We start from the raw sequence: 24,596 nt of genomic DNA on the forward strand, positions 1-24,596 counted from the left end.
AAAAATTACAATGAAAAAAACATTGAAATACAGTTCTACAACACAAATGTCATAATATTAAAAACATAAAACAATTTATTGGACCAAAGGCCACTGTAGTGATAATTGCATAGGTTGTGGCGGTATGTATGATATGTACTGTACTACAACACATTTATTGATTATTGATTATTTGAGATTGACGCAGTTCTGTTATAGCCTAGAGATATACAGTTTATTGTTAATACAAATTAATACACATATAACCAGATAGATAATGGAATTAAACACAAGTCAGCAATGAATCATTACAATAAACCTAAAAAGTACATGATGAATAAACTAAAATATGTTTCAAATTGATGGATAAAAAAATAAAACAGATCCGAGGTAAAACATAATTCAAGAATGAAGAAAATCACAACTACGTATCCTCAAAAACCAATATATTTATTGACTTTACACATTTTTACAAATGCAGTAAAACCATAACAAATACATGACAAATGCAGGCATAAAAATAAACAAGAAGTTAAATGATGATCAGAATGGCTTTAAGCAGAAAGCACCACTGTTGGTTCTGCCGTAAGTGACACCAGCCACCAACATCCTCCCACCCACACAGTTTGATTGACAGTTGATCTCTGGGAAACGCAGTGCAGAATGAAACTGGAGAAAGCCGGATTGTTTTGACCTTTAGCTCATGCTAACTAACATGGGCTCATTAAGGAGAGAGAGAGAGAGAGAGAGAGAGAGAGAGAGAGAGAGAGAGAGAGAGAGAGAGAGAGAGATGTAAATGATGATAATTATCAACCGGTCTCATTATCTGCAGGTAACTCGTTCCACTGCCTGTCTGTGTGCTTTTCCACTTGGCTGCATTAGTGATGCACATTATTCCATGAAGCATTGGGCTGTCGATACCTAAAGCTCCATTGCTGCCAAATACTTTGGCTCGCAATCCCTCCATCTATCATCCGTTCATTCATCCCAAATCCAGGTCCTCACACGCAGCCACCATACAGTGTCAAGGATGTCTGAATACTTAGTTGTGTCAGGTTAGTCATACTCAGGCTTGGGAAGTAACAGATTACCTGTAAGGGATTACATAATCAGGATACAAAAAGCAAACTGTATTCCCTGACAGTTACATAAAACAAGATGTATTCAGATCAATGTTACATTTCTATAAAATTACTAGCCGCATTACAATGTTATTAAAAACCTAAAAAGAGAATATAGTATTTGTTGGAACAGGATCAGTTTTTAAGTGTGAATCTATACGCCTACTGCCTGAATCTGCTTTATGGTTCTTACTCTCTTTGGTAAATTTGTTCTGTTTTAATTCAGCAAACCTATATGTTCATAAAATAGTGTGTGTGAGTTTAACTGTGTGTATTGAACTAAAACGGAGCATTTTCTGTCAGCTCAGATTTGATTTATGCTTTTTTAAACCGTAGTATATGTTCATGTGTTTCAGTCTTGCTGTATAGGCTGCTCCCTGAATATGCTTCATGAAAGGCAGCTTTTCTTATCAATATAAATCTCTTTTTTTTCTAAAAATCTTGTTTGTTGTTTTTTCTATATATCGAAATGTATTTTTCCCCCAGTATTTATTTGCATTGCATTTGATATTGAGGTAATCCAACAGAAACGAAGTAATCAGGTGACATTAGTCAGATCAGGTTACAGAATACATTATTTGTATAAGTGTAAAAGCACAAGTCTTTCAAGTAACCCTCCCAACCTGGCCTGACGTGTAGTTCTTTTGCAAAACGTTTTTTTTTTTTTTACATTTGGAGACTTTTCTATCAATCTGTAGCACTTCTCATTTGTGTGTGATAATGAGAGTATATTGAAAGATTTTAAGTGCAGTTTAATCCTCCAAGGCATTTTCAAAAGGTGTTTTGACCATGTCAATTCACACTGTGCCGTGGAGTTTTGGGTTGCCATTACCTTTTTTATAAATGCGGTTGCTGGGACGTCTCGCCAACCGCAGCCAACCCATGACAAACCCATAACAGGACCGCTTAAGATTCTCTGCAGTCCCTGTCAGATATTTGAATATTTTACTCTTTAAGCTGTGTGGAAACACTGTTTCACAACTACATAAAAATGTCTTAAGTAATAAAATAACATAATATATCCTGTCTGATTATAGTCTGCTTATTAAAAAGGTAATAATAATTGCAAGTGTGGCAAATTTGAAATAAATATAGTAGAGATATCACAACTAAGCCTATCATCCTTGGTAAAATAACTGTATTCATAGTGTGTAGCACTTCTCCAATCGTTGTGTTTTACCATACACAAGTCACAGTGGCGGCTGGTGAACATTTTTTTGGGGGGGGCGCAGTTGGGCGGCACGGTTTAAATAGCACTTTTTTAGAGGTTTAGCTTAAGACAGTTGGTTAGGTGGCTGCGGCCACATTCGTGCTTCTTACATTTTTGTGTGAAGTGCTTTAGATCCTTCATCCCGGTTGTAGTCCAAAGTGTTTCAGTCCCAGGACTTTGAAATAACAGACAAGGGAAACAAAAAAAGGCATTGCTCACTGTACAACCAGCTAACCAATTCCGCTTAGCATACAAGTTTGAGGAGAAAGTCCGAGTGTGGGTTCTCCCGCGATCAGTGGTCGTCTGTTGAATGTTTAAATCCGGACGCTCGGGTCCCAAGTCTTTCAATTTCTTCTTTTCGACATCTGATAGTCGATGAAACGGTGTTTTAAGTAGAGCTTGCACGGAGTTCTCAGCCATCGATGTCGCCATATTCACTCAATCTAAGTTTCAGCTAGCTACGGTGCTGCTCTTTACGCTTGTGGTTAGGGAATGATAACGATGCTGATTCGCCGAAATAGTCCAATCGCGTATCTAAGAATGTCACATTGAACTAAGAAACAATGCCATTGGCTGTGGGCGCAAAGATTAGCGCCCACAGATCTAAGTTTCATCCCCCAATGAAAAGCTATCCTTGCTAAAATGACTGAGAAAAGTATAAGCTCTCCTATAGACTCCCATGTTATCGGCGCCCACGGACGGTAGCCGACCTGCCTATTCTCAGAAAAGGCGAATGGCAATATATTATGTCCGGACACATTTTAGCGGTTCTTGACAGTGGTCTCCCATACACATTTAACCCATAAACACGGTACATTTCTTATTTCAATTATGTTGTATATATAACGTTTTTTAACTCAAAAAGTCAGGGTGGGCGGCGCCCAAGCGCCCACTATTGACGCACCGCCACTGACAAGTCAAAATTCACCCATTAACACACATTTACATACCTGCAAACTAGTCACCTTTCGGCGAAATTCGCCGTTTTCAACTCAAAATATGTCATTGACGTGAATCGTGTAGATTTTTAGGAGGGGGGGGGGGGGCTGACCGACCAACCAACCATAGACTGTATAACGGACTGTATAATGAGCAAGAAACAAGTTTGCTATCTTCACAATAAATAAAATCTTTGTTGAAATGACTCGCGTTCCACGACCACCGACCAATCATAAGCAAGATAAACCACAGCGCGCGTTTTACCCATCGGTCCCTCTTGGAGTGGAGTGCTCAGTCGTCAGCGAGTGGTTCTTCTGGACAATTACAGATACAAGTTTTGAGGTAAATCTAGTAGCAGGTAATCTGGCAAAAACATTGTATGCTGTATCATTTTAACGTTGCTGAAGTAAAATTATTTGAGCCAAATAAAGTGTATTAACATGCTTAAGCTTATCAGCTTGTTAGGTTGCTAGCTAACCTCAGTGAATTGTGTTAAAGTTAGCCTAGCTAGACCCGTTCTACGTCACCTCGTTCAATGCGAACAGAATGCGTTTGTGAAGGCTAATCTCCACAGCATCCGTCCTGTTACCTGATATTACTGGCGGCTGTGTCATTGTGGTCAGATATGAGAGGGATGAAAACGAACACGTAATGAACAAATACACATCCGTGTGTGGTTTAGTGAGTAGCTAGTAGTGGTGCAACGGGTGATCCGTGATCCGTTCGGATCAATTATTTCGGTTTCGCATTCATCAACTTTTTAGTGGCTACGAAAAGTTTGGAGTTACGAACAAAATCTACAAACGCTGGCGACCGTGTGTAGAGTTAGTTTACAGTAAGCACATATAACGCTTCACTGTTGGAAATGACAGCATTCATATTGCGCTGTGTTATGTACACAAGACGCAGATGCCTTTGAAACACGCGATCTAAAAACGAAAACATATTTTATATGTAGTAACAATTGTTGGCAATTGGCAGGTTTAAGATCCAGATTAGGTTCATGGTTGTGAATTATCTATGTAAATCGACTCTATAGATTACACGTTCATTCTACATGTTGAATGATGATAGCGTAATACAAATATAGGCTATACATACAATGACAAAACTGCCGTGGGCTATATGTTATCCGTATCCTTTGTTAAAATTAATGTTCAATAGCTCTATGCCAATGGGAACAACAGAACGTGCGCATTACATATGGACCAATGCGACACGTTCATTACGGCCGTGGACCGATAAACACTCAGTACCGTACGCACACCAACCGGCATTTGCGTGTTTAACACCTTGTTTAACACTGGCGTTACCGCCGCTTAACTTAAATAATGAAGAACTGCTTTTAATGACGACTTGGCCGAGATCTTAACGTGCTGTTCATGCGTTTCCCATGAATAGCCTACTACTATAACTCGGAGCGGAGCAGGATATAATGCGCATGCGCGGCGTTGCTAGGCAACGTGTATAAAGCGAGAGTACAGGTCGTTTTGGTCAGAGCTATGAAGAGAATATATTTGAGGAAGCTCATACATATGATGGGTCACCTGCTGTCCCCAGATGCTGACACAGACCAAGAAATTCTGCGTTTCAATGTTGACCAGGCGCTTCCCAGTTTTCAGCATGGAGAGTCAAGTGGTGGGCCGTCGTCTTCAATACAGGGCAGTACCCTGCACTGTGTCAGGCAGTCAAGGCTGCCCTCTCAATGTTCCATGGTGCCCTGGTTGAGTCTTCCTTCAGTGTCATGGGGACCATCATTGATCAACGATCAACATCAATGAAGATCTCCACCCTCAGTGCTGTGCACACTGTTAAATACACTTTGCAGACCAGGAACCAGACTGGGGTGGAAATGTTCAGAAGGGATGATTTGAAGTTTGGGGAGGTAGATAGGAGGTTGTGTTCTAACGTTAGTGCAGCTGGAACTAGGGACAAAGCCCAACGACAGGAAAATCAGCTTGTAATCAGAGAAAGGAGGGTTGAGTTTGGCTGCCAGCCATCTACCCGTGCTGCTAGTAATAAGGCAGAGGTGGTGGAGAACGATAGTGTGGCCCGAAAGAGGCACATTGCCAAGCAGCGAAAACGGGCCCTTGAAAGGCTTGTCCAGGCCAAAAGGAGGAAACAATGAAAATAATATTATGTTGATATGTTGCCAAATTTGGCCAATGGGATTTACTGTTTACCTGTCCTGAATGCTTTTCCCATTCAAAATGTTTTTAACTGACCAGTTTACGGGTCAATAAATGTGTTACCATAAGAAAAGGTTGTCTTTTCCCTTTATTTTCTTATGGGAGTACACCAGAATGCTTAATTTACATGTTAAAATAGCTAAATTTGGCTGGGGGGATGCCCCCAGACCCCCCTACAACAGTTTAGTTTGTCACCTTTTTCAGCCCTTCTGAGTTTGCAGGTATGCATTTATTAGGGACGCATCTGGGCTCTACCCGGTGTTAAACCTAACTTTTCCCAGGCAGACTAGCGTTCACACACATTCACACACCGTTAAATGTCAAATCACAGCGTGTCCTGATTTTGCCGCTTCTTAATAAGCTTTTTAAAAAATATAACTTTTATTGTGTGAAAAAAGATAGAAGATTAAATATACCCACTGTTTACATGTGCCAAAGTAAGCACTCGTTGAAGCCGTGGTTATATACGGCTTCGGTGGGTAGCTCAAAGCGCAACACACCAAACCACATCATATGTTTGTTAATTGAAATATAGACACATTACAAGTGCATGCACAGCATACAAGAGATACCAAACCGTTCATACAGTAACACAAACTGGTGCTGATCAAGTGAGCTCACTGACGGAGCGGAGGAGTTTCAGTGTTTCAAACTTTACTTCTCCTTAGTGATAAAAGCTGTGTGGACTCTGCTGACCTCTCAGTCTGCTCAGTGGAGAATAAATTGGTTCTCATTAAATTAAACAAATACCCTAGGGAGGGGGCTCTCATACATTTTTCACTTAAATATGAAAGCTGAAGGATTTTTTTCATAATTTCAGAAAGATTGCCTTCTCAATCCATAAAAGGGGAAATGTGCTGGTCAGCAAAACGTATGACACATCCACTTTTCAATAAGTAGATTCCATCTCTCTATATATCTTTCTTCATCAGTGTCAAGGGTTATTTTTCCCTCAGGAGACCAGCATCCACCAAAGTGTTTTATTAGCTGTTGTGATGGATACAGTCAGGAGGGGTAAAGCAGTAAAGAGTGCAAAGAGAGGCAAAATGTTTCTGCAGGGAAATATAAACCTAAAATTAAACAATGGTTTCATGATGTGAAAGGACCATTGATAACATGCTCCAACAATTAAGACAGGCTCAAACAATATTAGGAACCCTGCATAACTGTAAAGGAGGAAGTTAAAGGAGCAGATAAGTCAGGATGAAAGGAGTTTTATTTTACCTATCTATTTCTATGTATACATGTACTCAAGGAGACATTTTCAGGTTCATTTCAGGGGGGAGAGAAACTAACTCTGGAGGGAACACAGGGATTTTAGCCTTTGCCGACCATTTACATGCACAACAACCTATAGAACACACAACAGAAGAGGGCAAAAACCCCAAAAGTTTGTATCCATATTATTATATTAAAAATGTCCTGTTAGGAATCATTTAAGGAAGTCAAACCAGGCCGATAGAAACAGCTGGGAAGTCCATCTTAATCTTTAGTTAGCGCATTCGTATTTTTGTTTTTGGAGTACAGGTCCTCAACATCTCCTGACCTGGCTTACTGTAAATAAACCCCTTAAAACACAACAATATTCCAGGATTATCATATTGAATATTAAATAACAAGACCCTTCAGGTGCCGGATGGGTATTTTGTTTTACACAAACAAGAGGGAGCTAAATCAAACACATTTTTCTCTCAGAAATGCTAATCTCACATGACTGTTTTATCTGGAGAGGGTTAACTGCATCAAAGTTTACTGTAGTCTGTATTTGTGTGTGTATGTGTGTGTGTGTGTGTGTGTGTGTGTTTCCTTTTGCTTTGTTTAATCAAAGACTGTCGTAGGTAAGCATCTTCACAACTTAGATATAGAAAAAGACAGAAAGCCAATTTCCAGTGCGAGCTCTTCATGATTACATAATCATTACAGTCGCTGTGCTGTGGCAGTTTAATTGATTGAGTGACAGAAAGAAGGCAGGAAGAATCGTAACAGAAAGCTCCTCAATTTGGCCGAATTAACCTTTCTCTCTAGGTTGTCGATATCCTCATTTACAGCGAATGAATGCAGGAAAGATAGAAAAATTGAAGGGAGGATGGCATTTCAATCAGGTTGGCTTTCCATCACCAATATGCCTCAGGATGCTCTGAGAGAGGAGTCAATGTAGATTCATTAAGGGAGGGATGCAATGAAAGGACACAAGGAAGGAAAGGAGGCAGGAAAGTTAGAGGTAGGAAAGATGTGAAGAAGGAAGGAAGTAAGAAAGAAAATCGTTTTCATACTCATTGATGTAAGGGATTCGATATCATGTCAGATGTTTGGTTAGATGATATCTTTCGGGATTCAACCGACTCCATTACAGTAAAGTGATTTACTTTTCTAAACTTACCTTTAGCTGTTGTATTATACACCTTTATCCATTTCACTAAATCCATATCACTGATGAGTATTTAATAAGAAATACAACAAATTGTGATTTGCTTAGCCAGCAAAACTAAAATCCTACTAGTGCTTAAGTAAATGCATGAACAACCAAGAAACCATTTAGCATGAACCACAGGGTACCATATTTCTGAAATATGATCACATAGGAAGGTCCCATGAGAAGCAGTTCTGGGGCTTTCTATCAAATCACCTTGTGTACTTAGGTTTTATCCCAAACATATACAATGTTAACAGTGCCCTATACAAGAGAATATTTAACGTTCTATTCCATCAAAAGGTTAATATCAGATGGAGGGACAGTCGGGCTAACCTAGCTACAAAAATGCACAAATGGTTCCAATCAAAGATATTCAATTCATTTTCATCAAACTCATATTGCTGTATTTCACCAAATGTATGATTGTCAAAAGATCAAAATACAGTATGCACCCAGAAACACAATTTAACTCAAACTGCAAAACCAGATATGACAATCAAAAGGTTAAAAAAAAGGTGTGAATGAGTGCGTTTGCAGTTCAGACCAATGGATGCTGCAGAGGTACAAATCCATTAGCCAATTATCACAGCTTTCATCCGGTATCAATCAGTGTGAAACGTCCGTTACTTCCGCATGGAATCCTTTGTTTCTGTCTTTGAGACCTTTCTGCTACATCTTAAGCACAATCCAACAGAGAGCAACAAATACGGCGTACACAGTGACCTAAAAATGCAACAATAGAAAAGCTTGTCCCAAAACAAGAGTGAATCTGGGTTTGGTTTTCCCCCACAGTGTAACCCTACCAAAGAAAAAATAAGTGCATAAAGAGGCTTTGAGATGCTGATTGATTATCCGAGGAGCACTTACTGAAGCATACTGAGGCCCAGTGATGTGATGACATGCTTTTAGCCATAAACACAAGGTCTGCTCCTGCAGCCCACACCCGCTGACTCACACTCAAGGCTTATTTATGTCTGGCTGCCCAACACTCGTCCAATCTTAACTTTTCTTAACATATCAAATGTTAGTGCCATGAGGCAAATAGAACTCGAATGAACATACATGAATTAGTTTTGCATACACCTGGACCAAATAAGTGTAGGATTTGTCTTTAAATATCATATTCGGTAGAAACAGCTTTGAGAGTCGAGTGTCGAGAGCCTGGACAGAAATTGCTTAACAGATAAGCACAAAGTGGCTTATTACTCATACAGAACCCAGACAGAAACACAACACATTTGGTAGGCATAAGACACAAAAAGAGAAAGGAACGGTACAACTGTTAGTTTAGGTAGTTTTGAGAGTTTTAAGGCTGTAGCTTTAAAAGCCTGTAATGTTATTTTGTATTTCTCAATGTACAATAAATCCATTCTACAAAAACAGAATGAAAATGCGAGCTCACTCCAAGACTTCTCCACTCACGGGAAAATCATCATCTGTCGGCAGAACTTTTTTGTGACCATTTTAGATGTTGATATTCTTTGTGTTTTTAAATAGCGAGTGCTGTAGATGAAGGGGTTAAAGACAGTTCATGGAAAAGAGAAGGCTTAATAAGAAATACTGGAAGACTCAGGGAAGAAAGGATGCTTTGAATGACTCTGAGTGCTGCTTGAGTATAAATCTGCTCCAACATGTGTGTTTGCATCTTGTTCGTCTGTGACTGATTTCATATCACTGAGTTAGTAATGTCGCCCTTGGCTAGGTGCTTTATTTTTGCTGCTATGATTTAAACATTGTATAAGCTTTTGTGAACGAACGAAAGGCAGGAAGGGGAAGGGTACAGTAAATATAGGCAGAAAGGAATTCTGAATTGCCTCAGTTTAGTAGCAGTTTGTTGAGCATCGATGTGAATCTGATGCAGCCCTTATGTGTTTTTTTTTCTTTAGGTGTGTGATGTGTGCATTTGCAGCCACAATGCCTCATGCATATATGTGCTGCTGCTCCCTGAAGGGCTGAGTTATAGTTTAATCTGTTCCTGCTGCCTCTGCACTGAAAACAGCCTCACAAATCACAGAGCAGACATCAGCTCACCTCCTCAAACACAGGGAAGATGCTTATGTAGCATCAGGGTTCATGTGATCTTATATGTGTTGTCGACCTGCTTGTGTGTGTGTAACCATTTTTTTCAATGAGACTCAAACCATCAACAGCCCCATTATTTGTTCCATATTCCACACTTAATATGACATATGTGAACTGGATTATTTTCTATAGACACATAATGTGATTTTCTATAAACCAGTGCCAGAACTAATTCAAAATATAACAACACATTTTTGTTATATTTTTAATTAGTTTTACCTAAATAACTTGATTTAATTGTAATTAAAATAACATTTCCAAAGAAATAAATCTTTAAAATCTGCCTATTCAGTTTCTGTTGGAGTGTGAAGGGTTAAATGAAAGAAGCTCCTTTGGCCGCCACTGCTGTTACTGAGAAGATAGGAGGTGATTGGTGGGCCCAGCTGTAGTAACTCAACCAGAGAGTAATGTCAAATGACATTACAATTGTCACAATTGTAATGTCCAATCATATCTTCCCTCTAAATGGGTGGGCTTCATCACAGACTTTATGACAAGTTCCGCCCGCTGTCAAACTAGTGGAAAATTGGCTTGTTAGCATCCGATCTAACGTCAATTAGATGAGAGTAAAACATGAGCCTCCTACGGCAGCAGTGGCGTCTCTGGCACGAAAAGACTGGTCTGCTCGGTGGGACGGTTTGGTGTGGGTAGAAGCGCACTCTCGTCTTCAGTCTGACGGAAGCGAGAGAGCTAAGCACTAACCTGTTGCCTGTCCCTTTATTGAACTGTTGTTTTACAGGTTAGTAACGGGCAAAGGTACATTTATGAGGTAAAAAGTAACTCGGAATGGGGTAAATGTAAATGCCGTCTGTGTTTTCGTTGTCAGGGTTTACTTTGTTTATTTTAAGTAAACACATTCAGAACAACATCGTTACGGCCACGTGAGCTAGCTTAGCTTGCTGTGCATGTGGTAAAATGTGTATTCAATTTGACGTAGCATTGTCTTATTTTAAGGCTCATGATTGTGTTCATTTGGTTGACTTCCTGTTATGTCTAATAAACTGTCTGGCTGAGAATATGTTCTGAAAGTCCGTTTTGTGTGCATGTATAGCGTTTGGTTTAAGTTCAGTAATGTAATGCTAACTCGCTAGCGGTGTCATATTCCTTATGGGGGTTACCCATTATATGTGGTTAGCATTATGCTAAACAGGGATTACTGTTAATCCTAAAATGTATGTGTAACTAATAGTGCAGTCACTAAAGCTGTAAGCAGCAGACCAAAGATGTTTGTGATTATATGTGATTTGGGTTTGGAGTTAGGAAGATGAATATTATTAGAATAACAATTTGTGTTAAAATAAAGTCTGACGGAAGCGAGAGAGCTAAGCACTAAGCTGTTGCCTGTCCCTTTATTGAACTGTTCTTTTACAGACACAAAAATATAACCTGTCTACAGGCCTCCCGCCCGGGACCTGTTACAGGTGCATCTGCTTTCTCGCAACTAAGTGGTCGAAACAAGCAAGACATGACGGCAAGGCCACTCGAAGCGAGTTTTCTGAGGCAAGCCAATTGGGGTATTTTGTCTTTGTTGCTGTGAGGTGAGAAAACGCTGTCTCTCACAGATACGTGGAATGGAAAGGCACCTTTAACAAGCTAGAGACATTAGGCCTACTGCCAACACAGATCCGTATTTGCTACTTATTAGGCTACACATAAACACTGGCAAATTTACATTGCACAAATGAACTCACCTTTATGTATTTAAGCACAGCACTAAACAGCAGTTCAGTAAAGGAAATGTTGAGGGAAAAACAGAGGACAAGCGCTGTCGTTTCATCCACCGTCATAAAGTAAAACAGGTTGAACATTTCACCCGCACACAGGCACGGCAGCTCCGATGACGTCATACACATGTAACTGCTCAAATCACCGCGGGCATTAAGGAGACACTTATAACATCACTAAACAAACTTATAATGTCAATTTGTGGGCTTTCTAACATTTCTAGAATCTTGAAGCAAGACATTCAGTCAAGGGGGCGGGGACTGCAGTGACAGACGCACTGAGATTTTTAATACGGAGCATAATTGCACTGGCGCAGCCGCTCTGCGGACCGGCAGCTTCCTCGTCACGGACCAGCGCCGGTCTGCGGCCCATAGTTTGAGAAACGCTGACCTACGGGATGAATCACTGTCATTCATGCGTTTTGCACCCCGGGTGGTTGTTTCAATATATCGCTGAAGTACACGCAGCATGTGTGATGATATGATTATTTGTATTTTAATTTGTAAATAAAACGTTTGGCTTAATAAACAATTCTTTAAAAAAAATGTTTTAATTACTCCTCTCTCTCTGTTGCTTTGATAAGGCTTGATTAGCGTCTTAAGGCTGGAGTTTTTTAAATTTTCGATTAGGGAAGAGGGGGTCAGGCTTATCCTCGTATAAAAGTCAGGGCTCGCCACTGCTATAGACACATAATGTGATTAACATGTTCATGAGTTAGAAAGTAAAATACATTAATTAAACTATTTCATTCTTCACCATTGTTGTCAATATGCCGGATGTCAATACAGAGGGCTTTTTAAAAAAAAAGGTCAAATAAAAAATGTGAATTTGGCTAATGTCATCTTCATGTTTGGACGTTCAAAGGCTTACCTTTCTCTATTCCTGACAAGTCACTGTGGTGTCATTGTTCTCGTAATGATTATCCAGATTTAGCAGAAAAAAGGCTTCTGCGACAGCTAACAACATATATTTCAAATCTCATCCTCCAAGAGCCAAAAAGGTGGCCCCTGATTGACCTGGTTGCAGCTAAATATCAAGTATAAAGCCTGCAGGGGCTGTTTTTTTAGGCTAGAAACGCTTGACCAGATAATAAGATCCACATTCACACACATTTTATGTATATATTTTGAATGTTGAAACAGACTCAAATCATGTAAGAACCTTTAAATAAAATAAAATATGTCCAAAACTATATTTTTTGTGTTAGAAAAACAGAATAATGCAATATCTGTACAGAACAAACCGAAAATCAACTTGAGGATTGAAGTACAATATAACCACTTTTTTCTGCTTCCATTTTTGTGCTTCTTTCATCTCTTTCTGCTCTGAACATGTTCTTATCTTGCCGACCTCTCCACACTGAACCTGTTCTTTCAGATATTGTTGTCCACAAACTGCTCGGTTTTCATCTAACACAAAAGCCCTATCCGTCAAACATGATTTCGGTGCCCATTATTCACACTTTCAAGCTGAAAAGAGAACAATATTTGTCTTTCCATCTTGTTCCTCTCTGTACCCGCCCTGTACACTCAGTACTATAACACTGGCAGGGGAAATGTCATCAGTGTTTATCTCCTTTCCAGACAAATGTAGATTGCATTTCATTCAAAAACTCTCACCGGCAGCTTTTACTTGATATGAGAACTACTGTAATTCCTGGTTGTGATATTTCAATTTAAAGTCGTTTTTATTTTTGTATTTCACACACGGAGCACTTTACTCCTATACTAAAAGAAAACCGCATTATGTTGTTTGGTTAATAGAGCAGTCTGTAATGATATGCCTCCGTGAACGCTGACGTAGCTAGCGCTGACGTGGCTAGCGCTGACGTAGCTAGCTAGCTAGTTAGCTAACATCGACGTCTTCAGATTATGGCACAGCAGCTGTGTGTGACTATACTGGAATGAAAAGAAGCAACCATTTATTTAATTGGCTTTATTGAGCAGTCCGTAATGGTTTGCAAACACAAACAATAACGTAGCCAACTACCTAACACTAACTATTGTTCTTTCCGCGTAGGGCACAGTAGCTTAGTGCGACACAACACTACACTGTTGAAATTCACAATGTACAAGATGGTGATGTACTAAGGAGGGAATCCGAATAGAGACACGGCCCTAGATTCTGTAATGGTTTTTCTCCTTTAAATGAAGTCCCAAACATTTACGTATTAGTGCTATGGTTCTGTTACTTCGACAATGCTAAGCTCATGGTGAGGCCGACAATATTTTATATTTCTCTCACTGTCTATACATTTCTCATTACTTCTTGTGTGTGGCCCAGAGCCCATTCGCATGAATCATTTGAAAATGATTGAATCATGACGAAAAAGGCAATGATTATGCGTTATTAACAAACCTGATATGAAGTCACATAATCTTTTCTGTAATTCATGTGGAACCAGCAACATTTCCATATCCCACACTCTGCTCTGCTCCATAATAATGAAGGTCTGTGGCCCCTTTGCACAGCTTCCACACTTCACAACACTTCAGGATCCCTATATCCTTCACCCCCCCCCACGGCACTTCATAAAGGGATTAAACACACGAGCGCTTGGCTCTGCTGAAAGGTCAAACCGAGGTACTGATGCTCAGTTTGTTGGTTTTTCTGATATATGAAGTGGGAATATGCAGTCAGGAGGTTAAATGTCCTAGAATTGTGCATGAAATATTAAGAAGTTTCCTGGTAGCAGACACAAACTGAACTGTGATTTCTTTTTCATTTCACCTGAAAAGATCCACTCAGCCCTGATCGAGGAGAAAGAAAGCTTAGGATGTAAGTGATGCTTTTATGTTGCCTGGAAAAAGTTCAAAGTAAAATAATTTGATTCATCAAAGAAAACGGCACTATAGTAGGAAGTAAGTTGAATACCCAACTAAACCAGATAACCAAAATATACAGCATACCGTAACAGGATTCTGGTTTGATTGGAAATTGTGATTTAATCTTCATCAGCAAGACTTATTAAGTTATTCAGTTCCCGTCATATAGGTAAATTTGTGCACGTTTAAATATTTTACAATCGGTTAAATATTTCTGCCAACATTAAAATAGGAGAATCCTCAGGAAAATGGTCTCAGTTTCAGTAAAAAAAACAAAAAAAGACACGATAGACATGCCCTCAACCTATTTTCTTTTTTAACTAAATAAAGAATAAAGCCAATTTCTGCATGTTTTAAGATAATTCCCAGAATTTACAAACCAGAAGTACACTTGTACTGTATATGCAGAGAAGCTCGGAATGCCGTTTAAAAATGGTCGTTGTGCTTTCTCTTTTGCTTTTTTTGCATCCAGTTCTGCAGTTCTCAGTTACAAGATTAGAGAAGCATGGAGTCTACTGAAAGGTCAAAGCAGCGAGCAGAAGGTTCTGTCTGATTCTATTCAGGTCAAATTTGGTTTAAATGCCAAGTTAACACAACACGGTTTGTCACCTAAGGCATCACAGAGCCAAGATTGACATGAACACAGACTGAAGATAAGCAATAGTGTGAAAAACAATGACATGGCAACACATCCTTAGTCCAAATGCTCGAGGTACCTGTCTAGCATCAGTTTTGTACGTATCCGGGATAGCGTGTACGTTTTCGCTTTGTGAGTGTCTGGGAATGTATTTTTTCACCTAATTACATGCATTGATCTCTTTCCAAATAAACTTTACTTTGGTTTTCAGTTTCTTACGCAACAGTATCAATTGGTTAGGTTTAGGCATCTAAAGTACTGCGGCAGGCATTGTGGTTCCGTTTAAAATAAGTACATTTGTCACTTAACAAGAGTTAATTAAGAACGTAAAAGAAGTAACAAAGTAAAGCACAACAAGTCAATGTTGAGGTTAACATGGGACTTGAACACAGTTTCCCAAGTGGAGAGTGCTTTATTTTAACCATGCATCCACTTACCTAGGAAAGTATTTTGCACAGCAAAACGAGACGTGGTAAAAACAACAACAGTTGTGTTGAAAGGAACATTTTGTTTTGTTCTGGTTGTTGGATGTTTTTTTAATGGATATTTCATAGTGATATTGGGTTAGTTAGTCTTCTAATTCTTTTGTGATATTTTCGAAAATGTTCCTATGATTGTTACTAAATTAATTACTTAACTAATTGACATATTATTTGACAAATCATTGAAAGCAAAAGTTGATTTAATTATTCTGGTACCAAGTACCACCAAACAGAAAGTGGTGGTGATGGTAATGGGAACGTCATTAAACTAATATTTGGTTAAAAAACAAAGTATTGGACAGAGAAAACTCTTAAACTGCTGATTGCAATAGAGGAAAGGTCAGAGGGATCATAGCAATCCATCCACTAATTGTCGAGACACTTCCATAAAATGATTGCTAGATAAAAACTAGGTTGACATTGGGTTGATAGGGATTGGATGCAATAATCAAAAGTCTCTTAACAGCCTTATATAATATATGTAGGGTGATTTGAAGGTTGCCGTCTGTTGTCAGTGTCTTGTTGTCTCCCTATCATATAATTCTCTCTATCGCGTTGTCAGCAAAGATAATTCCATCACATTCTCTGGACGTCGGAGCATCTTTGATTATGTGAATATGCAGAAACACACACTGTAGTCAAGCTGTGAATAATGCATACACATTAAAGTGGGGTTCCTATTAATGCTGTGAATGGTATTAAAATGGATTGCTCAATCATATGTGTATGGGAACGAGGTTATTGAATTTAATCCATTGAGTAATATGTTAAGGCAGTGAAAGACTCCGCATGGAAATGCGAGAGCCTTGACCTTTCTGGATGCATCTGATTACTGTCGGCTTCACTTTATCAATGGTGTGTGTGTCTTTGTGTGTGTGTAAAGATGGGCAAGGAGGAATTGGTGTTGTTTATGTTTGGGGGGGACAGTGAAGTCAGCGGTTGCATAACTAGAAATAAAGCTGTTAACACTTTAAAGCAGAGGGAAATTATAGATGTGGGAGTGGTAACCCAATGTAAATTTGCGACCCAATTCACATTTTCAAAAAATGTCCACATGGTCATCTCATACGTTACTTTTCAAGGTCTTCTCCCAAGTTGGGAAAGAAACAACATGGAGGTTACAAATAAGAATAATTGTGGTTTATTTCTCAGATGGTTTTGTTTGTGGTGCAGTAATGAGTCCACTTGCCCGTTCCCTTGTTTCAAAGTCAATGGTTTGTGAATGTATTAGTGGTTAGAAGCCTGAAATAAGGTGTGTGGTTAACAAAAGATTAGGAGATAATTTTTCTATGACATAACATACGTCAGTAAACAACTCAATTGTGAATTTTGAAATCTATGAAACAGAAAAACATTTGGCTAGATTTTCCACTTTTTACGAGGCGTTTGGTGCTGGGTAGTTTAGTATAGAGTTGGTTTATTAGAGCTGTGAAAATTGGTGGACATGAATGTTGCAGGTCAGAAATCGAAGTAAGTTAGCCAAAATAAAATAACAGGACTTTGGATTATTTCTCTGTGAGTGTTTCAAATTGTAAAGATTTAGGACACTTTGTGATCACCTATGCTCAGACAGCACATTTGTACATGTAACTTGTCATTCAGCAGCATTGTTTTCAAGTAAAATAAACAACATCGAGGACCAACACTGAAGCAAAACCAAGTTTAACATGTCATAAAAAGGTGTGTTGTGAATCAGTCAGTGGGCCACATGCTGCACTGGCAAGTCATTTCTCTGGTAAAAACGCATAAATGCCTTCCAAATATTTTGGAACGACAATTTATACAAAACTTTTTAGCCCCCTCATTAAATCGTCATCATTCCCACAGTACAAATGTACAGACTGGTGTACACTTTTTTTGGATTTTTCCATTTAGTTTGTCACCCATCAGAAACAATACAAACTCCAGGATCTCCATGAATATTTAGAAACATTTAAGATGTAATAACTTCCATCCCTGATGGTTTACACTGTGACTGCACCCAACAACACAATGACACAATTCAACAAAAGTTTCCAAGAAAATAAAGTACTAAGTGTCAGCGCCTCTCTGCTAATGATCCTGTGAATGTAGATGATCAAGAACTGCGCAGCACAGAGGAACAGACACTAAGTTATTCAACTCTTAAACCTTTGACACACGCTTTGTTGTCGCATGTCACAGTTCCTGCATGTCTCATATTGTTTTTGACTAATCAGTTGAACTTCAGCATCTGTTTTTGGGTTGAAAGTCCTCCCTTTAATGAAGGGTCTCTTAACAAGCTTCCTTAATGAGATTTTGCGTTGTCAGTGTGGGTCTGTCGCCCTCACACTGCTGCTGACAACTCGGAGCGAGAAGATTTTCCTCCTGTCGCATCATATTAAACTGCGAGGATGCTGAAGCCACCTGAGGAAACATTTAGAAAGGCACTGTGTGGAGTTATTACATTAGCACTGGTACATTTGTGTCACACAGATTTTAATCCATTTGTTGGATTTCAAATGTTTTGCAGTTTTGCTTTACTACGCTGATCTTTTTATTTCTCAAGACATGCTGCTGTTTTGAACGTTTAGAGCCTGTTTAGACATTATATGGGGTATGGAGTGGTGCAGGAACGCTTCTTAAAACCTGCAAATGAGTCAGCATTTTGGCACGTCTGGTTTACTCGTCTCAAAGTTGATGGTTTTCTGAATAATGTTTTCGTTTGCTGCCTGAAATAAGCTATATGGTTAATGCAAGCTGACAAGATGTTCGTGTTTGTTCTACAACATATGTCTGACGCTTCGATGTGTCAAAAACGGCGATTGCTAACAAGTGTCTTAATGTCATCACACCTTTTTAGAACATTAACCGCCTGTAGCGTAGCGATGGTGACCTAAGTGATGTGAGCGTGCTGTAGTTCCTACAGTAAGCATTTTACTTTTGGTTAATGCTTCAATTACTATAAAGTGGTGTTAATGTGTGGAGATGATCCTCTTCTTTGCCAAAGAGCTTATTCTCTGCAGCATTCCAACATCCAATGGAAAATTACATTGGCGTTTTGTCGAGGAAGCTCTTGCTATGCTAACTTCTGTGTTTGAAATGCAGACGTGAAAGCCTGGATATGGAAACATTGACTGTCATATATGTGACATCATGCCATCGGATATTTGTTGTTTAACACAGTTGAAGAGACCAAATGACAAAAATGATAGAGAGTTGCGTACGGAAAGATGTTAATGAACTGTCAAAAATGGAAATGACGAAAGTTGAGAAGACGTAGGCGGAGTGGAGTTGTTGAAGATGAGGAACAAAGCTGTTTTGGTGAGGTATCCTGGGCCGATGATCGAGTCTTATTTAAAAATGAAAGTTAACTTGCCAAGGTAAGAGAAAACATAACGAGAATCTCCAAGATTTATTCCCATCGCACGTCAGAAAAAAAACTCAAAACAGCTGGCGGATCAACAGCTGCATGTCGTAATTGACTTTGTGGCTACTGCAAAACATTCAGTCTGTTTCCAACTGTCTGTGACTGCTTTCAGGAGGAGGAAGTTTGTTCCGTCCAAGAAAATGATGTCCAGGATGAAAGGGAACTTGGCACAGCGACTCTAATGTAATAAGGTTCATTTATTTAATTCTAAAAACTCATGGTATCAAGCACTACATTAATTTTAGATCTAGAAATTACAGATTCATGAATGAAAATAGACAAGCACGTTTTTGTCCTGCCAGCTGTCCATCCATCTCAAAATGGTTGTAGAAAAAAAAAAAAAGCCTTGGCCAATCAGCAGTTATGTGTGTTTATTGCCAGGAAACACTCTGACTGGATGGAATACCACACACACACACACGCACACACGCACACACGCACACACAAAATAATGTGTGAAACCTACTAGTGTTATTATCCTTCCATTACCGTAGATGTACTATAATGGATTGTGTGTGTGTGTGTGTGTGTATGTGTGTGTGTGTGTGTGTGTGTGTCCACCTGGTCTGGGTGGTAGTTCTTCCTTTCCCTTCCACCCCGTTGTGTCTCTCTTCCTCTTATTCAGAACTCCGGGTCGGAGGCAGAATTCAATTTAAACTGGCTAACGCAGTCAGAGACGTTTGGTTTTGCAGTTGCACCGAACAACACAAACATGGGAATACAAATTGCAGACAGAATCAAAACACACATCTGTGATGTGAGCTGACAGGACAGGCAGCAGCAGGATATATTGAAATAAAATATGTGCATATCTGCTGCACATTGTGTATATGAGCTGCAAACACAAATGATTTATCCGTGTGTTTACACCATCTGTATATCCTGATGAATTCTTACTTTTCTCTTATTGGATTTGAATTCATTTGCGGTTCACTGTTTCAGGATGGAAAAGCAGATACAAATCTTTGTTAGTGTTAACACACACTTATTCACACTGTTCACTTGTAGATGTCTACATATTGTAGTGGTGAAGGTTTGCTGTTGTCAGTTACATTGTGGTAACGGCTTCCTTTTTGCTGCTTTTGTAGTCATAGCCTGCTTCTCTTTGTCGTATCATATTATGGAGGGAACTGTTACTGGATACAATTAAAACAATCCTGTAAAAGTTTGTCATAGGTTCCTTTTGTGCAAATAAAAAAGTGGAAAATCATTACGTTACAGTAGTGGTTGCAATGAGAAGAAATGATCAAATATAAGGCCACATTCAGACCAAATCAGACGTTGCTGCGATTAGCGCTGGGTTGTGCTGCGGTGTGGGGGTGTCACTTAGCCTTTGTTAAGGTCTGCAACTTTTATCCTGGCACAGAGTAAAAATCATCACCTACACTAAGTCTCGGTAACAACTTAAGCCAACTTTATTTTAACTCATTATCACAAATTTTACTCCTGTTTTTCCATATTAATAGTCAATACAACTCATTTACACAAAACTAAACTTGATTTTTCAGTAAAGATCAGAAGAACAGATCACAGTCTGCTATGCTGTCAGGATTGTCTTTGTTTTGAAACCATTTGGCAGCACATCTCAAGTGATGCTTTAAATTTTAAATAAAAAACTCAAAGTTCATTGAAAGTGATTATTTTTTCTTAAACCAGAAAGTGGTATGAAAGTAATTGGATGAAAGAACCTTTACCCTTTATTCCGACATACATTTAAAAGACGTTCAAATGTGACCAGGGGCACAGCTGCATATTCTCCCTTTTCTTTTTAAAATCTTTATTAAACCAAGGACTAAGATTAAGAGTCATTCTCATACTCTCAAGGCTCTGATTGGTTGGTTCTTAACATTACTGATTAATCCTCAAAAAGATTGAATCCCTACTTCCCACACTGTTCACAGCTTGAATAAAGGAATACTAAAAACAAAAAAGAGATTTGCTGTGTTAATGTTTTTGGAGCAAAAAAAAAAATTGGTAATTGGAATGCCTTTTTGTGGTGTTTTTCTACTGTGACAGACAAAGTACTTAACAATGAACCAGTTTACACACACACACACACACACACACACACACACACACACACACACACACACACACACACACACACACACACACACACACACACACACACACACACACACACACACACACAAACGTACACCACCAAAAGTTCCTGTCTTGTCTTGCAAAATGAGAATTTCCATTTTCCATTACTGATCGGACAGTCCAGATTCCAAGATGAAAGATGCTAATTGACTTATATCTATTTTGAAGAGTCTCACCACCAATTGTTTTAAACCCTCGTGTACTGCTTTCATCGATCAGAACATATTGTGTTTTACATTTGATTGTCTTATGAAATCCTCCACAGTTGCCTTTCCAACATATACAATTACTGATCACCACTTTCATTGAATTTTGAGGTTCAGTTGGCTTTGTGGTGTTTCCGGTCAAACCTAACCTCCATAGGAAATGATGGGGAAACCCTACATTATGTTCATCCATCAGATAGTACAAACCCACCGAACAACAAAAAATGTTAATTTTGGAAAACATTTTCAGTGTCTATTCTTTGTTTACTCACTGCAGTGATTCATGTAAACCAGTATTCTGAGACATTTTTACAGCTTGAAGGTCTCCTATTATGCTATAATTAAACAATATATTGTAGGGCAATATCTATGCAATGCATCCATATGTGAAGTGTTTTGCTCAAAATACCAATCAGATCATCCATTGTAGCATGCCTCATCCCCCTCTATTTCAGCCCTGTTCCTGAAGTGCTGATTCTGTAACTGGCTTTAAATTTCAGCTGAGATGAAGCTGGCAACGCCCCTTTGCAGCGTCATGATCTCTGTCTGAAGAGAGACGTTTCTAAACGCTGCCGTGATTAAACCCCATATGATGTTCCAAACCACATCCAGCATTATTTCTGAAACACTTCTCAGTGTTTACCACTAGAACAGAGACATTATATGTATTATATAAACAACAACACTAAGTCCCTCCTGCAGACATCCTGCTGAACACACAGACACACAGAGGTGCTGCGGAGGGGATTCAGCTCGCAGACTGTATATGGGGGACGATAGGTTATTAGGTCAGGTGGGCGGGACGTTGCCAGGAGTTCAATGTAAGCCAGCCCACATTTCGGTGAAGATGTCATATCGGCAGCAAATCTTGATCAGCTCGTTTGTACCCCTGTTTTTAGAGATGTGGGTAAGGAGGAAAAGAGAGAGGGTTGTATTTTCTGACATTTTGTGAGTCTCTTTACACACCGGGGACACATTTATGTATAGAAAGACGGCAAAAAGTGCATTTTGCATAATAGGGGAACCTTTAAAAGCTAGTTAAATTTGGTGACAATTTTTGTATTTGTGTTAATGTAAGTGCAGTTAAAACAGACCGGTCGAATTTGACCAAAAACACGAAAGTAAGGGGGAGACCAAACACGACAGAGGGGTTAAAAGAGAATTAGCTGCTCAAGTTATAACAATTATGTATGTGTTAAGACTTCAACTAATCTTTAATCAGTTGGCTTACTGATTTAAGTAAGCCAATGAGTGCATAATGTTTTTTTCTCGAGACATTAGGGTTCCTGTATGGCGCGTTAACCCTTCATGGTTAGCTCTGTGTATGCAAACTAGGTTCTCTTTTGTTCCGTCAAAAACGTTCTGTATTTCTTTCAGTTTTCTGTCATGCACACACTGGATTTATCTCGTACCGAACCTAGAAAATAACCTGCTATCTCTTTCACTTACACGCACAGTTTTACGACATATTCACACGTGTAAAAGTGCCTTGTTCAGCCGTGTTCTCTCTGACACGCACATTAATACACTTACATTTCCCCTTCCTCTCTTTTTATTTCCCATCCCTCACTTTTTCACCTCCAGGCAATACCCAGAATACATTGCATTGCGGTCAAAAGGTCATACGCCACCCCCTCCCATCCTTCGCCTACATCTCCAGAGAATTCTGAGAAGGAAAAAAAAGGATGTCATTCCAGCATAGTGCCATCCGAACATTAACGAACATTAAGGGGAAGGTAATAGGCAGATGTAATTTGTCTGACGCTCATGACTTCATTTTAGAAATTGGTTTGATTTTTTTTAAATTTCATTCAAATTGCAGTGGAAGCTTCTCTCATCCGGCTGGTTATTTAACAGAAGATAACATAAAATGGTCAGGCAGGTTATGATGGATCACGCTCATCTGGAGAAGGGGGGGAAATAATTAAAAAGTGTTGCCCTTCAGGGGGAAAATAAAAGGTGCGCAGGAGAAATAATGGGGAGGAGTGGAAGAAGGGGGGGAAGGGATGAAGGAAAATGTAGATATTGTAAGAAAATACCAGAGGAGAGGAAAGGGGGAGGAAGAGGATGCAAGAAAAACTAAATGGAGAAGCGTTGTAAAGTCCAGGTAGGGAATAAATTAAAAAGCACATATCAGATGTTTGACAAAGTTGCTGTTGGGCTGAAAATGGTTTGGATTTTGATATACTGTCCATCATCTATTAAAATGATTAATAACAAGGCTTTACTATGAGTTGATTTAGGAAAATGACTGGAATGCATTTGTTTTTAATGGAAAAACCATGCAGATATCAAAGGAAGCTACAGTTTAATGTTTTATTATAGTTTGGCTTGTTTGCATGTACAGTATTAATTATTATCATCAATTATTATTTAGTCTGCTGACCTGTGTGATTGCGAGTGCTGCATAGTGAGTCAAACGTTCGTTATTACAGCTGCTGTTTCCTTATCTGTTTGTAAATCCTTTTTGGGTTTTAGGAGGAATGTATCCATAGATCAACATTTTTTGGTTCTTGTGTAGTGTGTGGCTTCATAAAAAAAGTCAATTTCACAAATCATTCTTTTGGAATCACCCTCCACTGGTTTCACTCATGAGTAAATACTTTCCTAGATGCTGCACATTTAAATAAAAAACTCAAAATGAATTGAAACTAATTATTTTTCTCAGGAAGAAAGTATGAAATCATACATGTCATCTTTTGGGCAATTATATGAAAGAACCCTTTATTCCGATATAATTATTCAAAAAATAAACGGTTTGACCAGAGGGCTACAGGAAGGTTAATTACTGCACCACAATTAACATTTTTGTACTCCCACAAGGCACAGCTGCATATCCTCCCACTGGAGCTCAAGTCACATGACAGGGTGATGTTGTCTTTATTGTAGCTGCATGTCCTTTTCGTCATGGTTTCCCTCAAAAAGTGCATCAGTTTAGCTTGTTCTGTATTGTGCCACTAAGGCGTGTAGTAAAGGTGACAGGTTGACCCTTGACCCCAGCCATATGTGTGTTGATTGACATCTGACACAAGCAATGGTGGTTGCCCTCTCTTGCTTTCTTCACAGGTATATGATATAAGCCAAGTTTAAAAATGGGCAAAGTCAATCAAATGTGGGACATTGTTTCAATTTGAGTGAGCCTTTCCACTCTTGCCTCCATGTCTCTGACCCTTCCTCAAATTCAGGTCTTGTGACTTCAGTTTCTGTCCTTCATTTCCAGCCATGAACCCTACATTTTCTATACAACCTTTGGCGGATTTATCCCAAGCTCCGATCCCTTTGGAAAACAGTTAG

General features: G+C 39.1%; 2 protein-coding genes across 2 annotated transcripts in view; both read left to right on the forward strand.

Annotated features, from left to right (window-relative positions):
• raly (RALY heterogeneous nuclear ribonucleoprotein) overlaps positions 1-24,596 on the forward strand; it is a 144,181-nt gene that overhangs the window by 12,932 nt on the left and 106,653 nt on the right. The window lies entirely within an intron of this gene.
• LOC134882547 (serum amyloid P-component-like) overlaps positions 10,478-24,596 on the forward strand; it is a 230,139-nt gene continuing 216,020 nt past the window's right edge. The window contains exon 1 of the mRNA XM_063910328.1: positions 10,478-10,481. The gene's annotated coding sequence lies outside the window, so the exon portion shown is untranslated. The remainder of the gene's footprint in view (positions 10,482-24,596) is intronic.

The sequence above is a fragment of the Eleginops maclovinus genome, chromosome 20, assembly GCF_036324505.1.
Source record: "Eleginops maclovinus isolate JMC-PN-2008 ecotype Puerto Natales chromosome 20, JC_Emac_rtc_rv5, whole genome shotgun sequence".
In the NCBI taxonomy this organism is placed as follows: domain Eukaryota; kingdom Metazoa; phylum Chordata; class Actinopteri; order Perciformes; family Eleginopidae; genus Eleginops; species Eleginops maclovinus.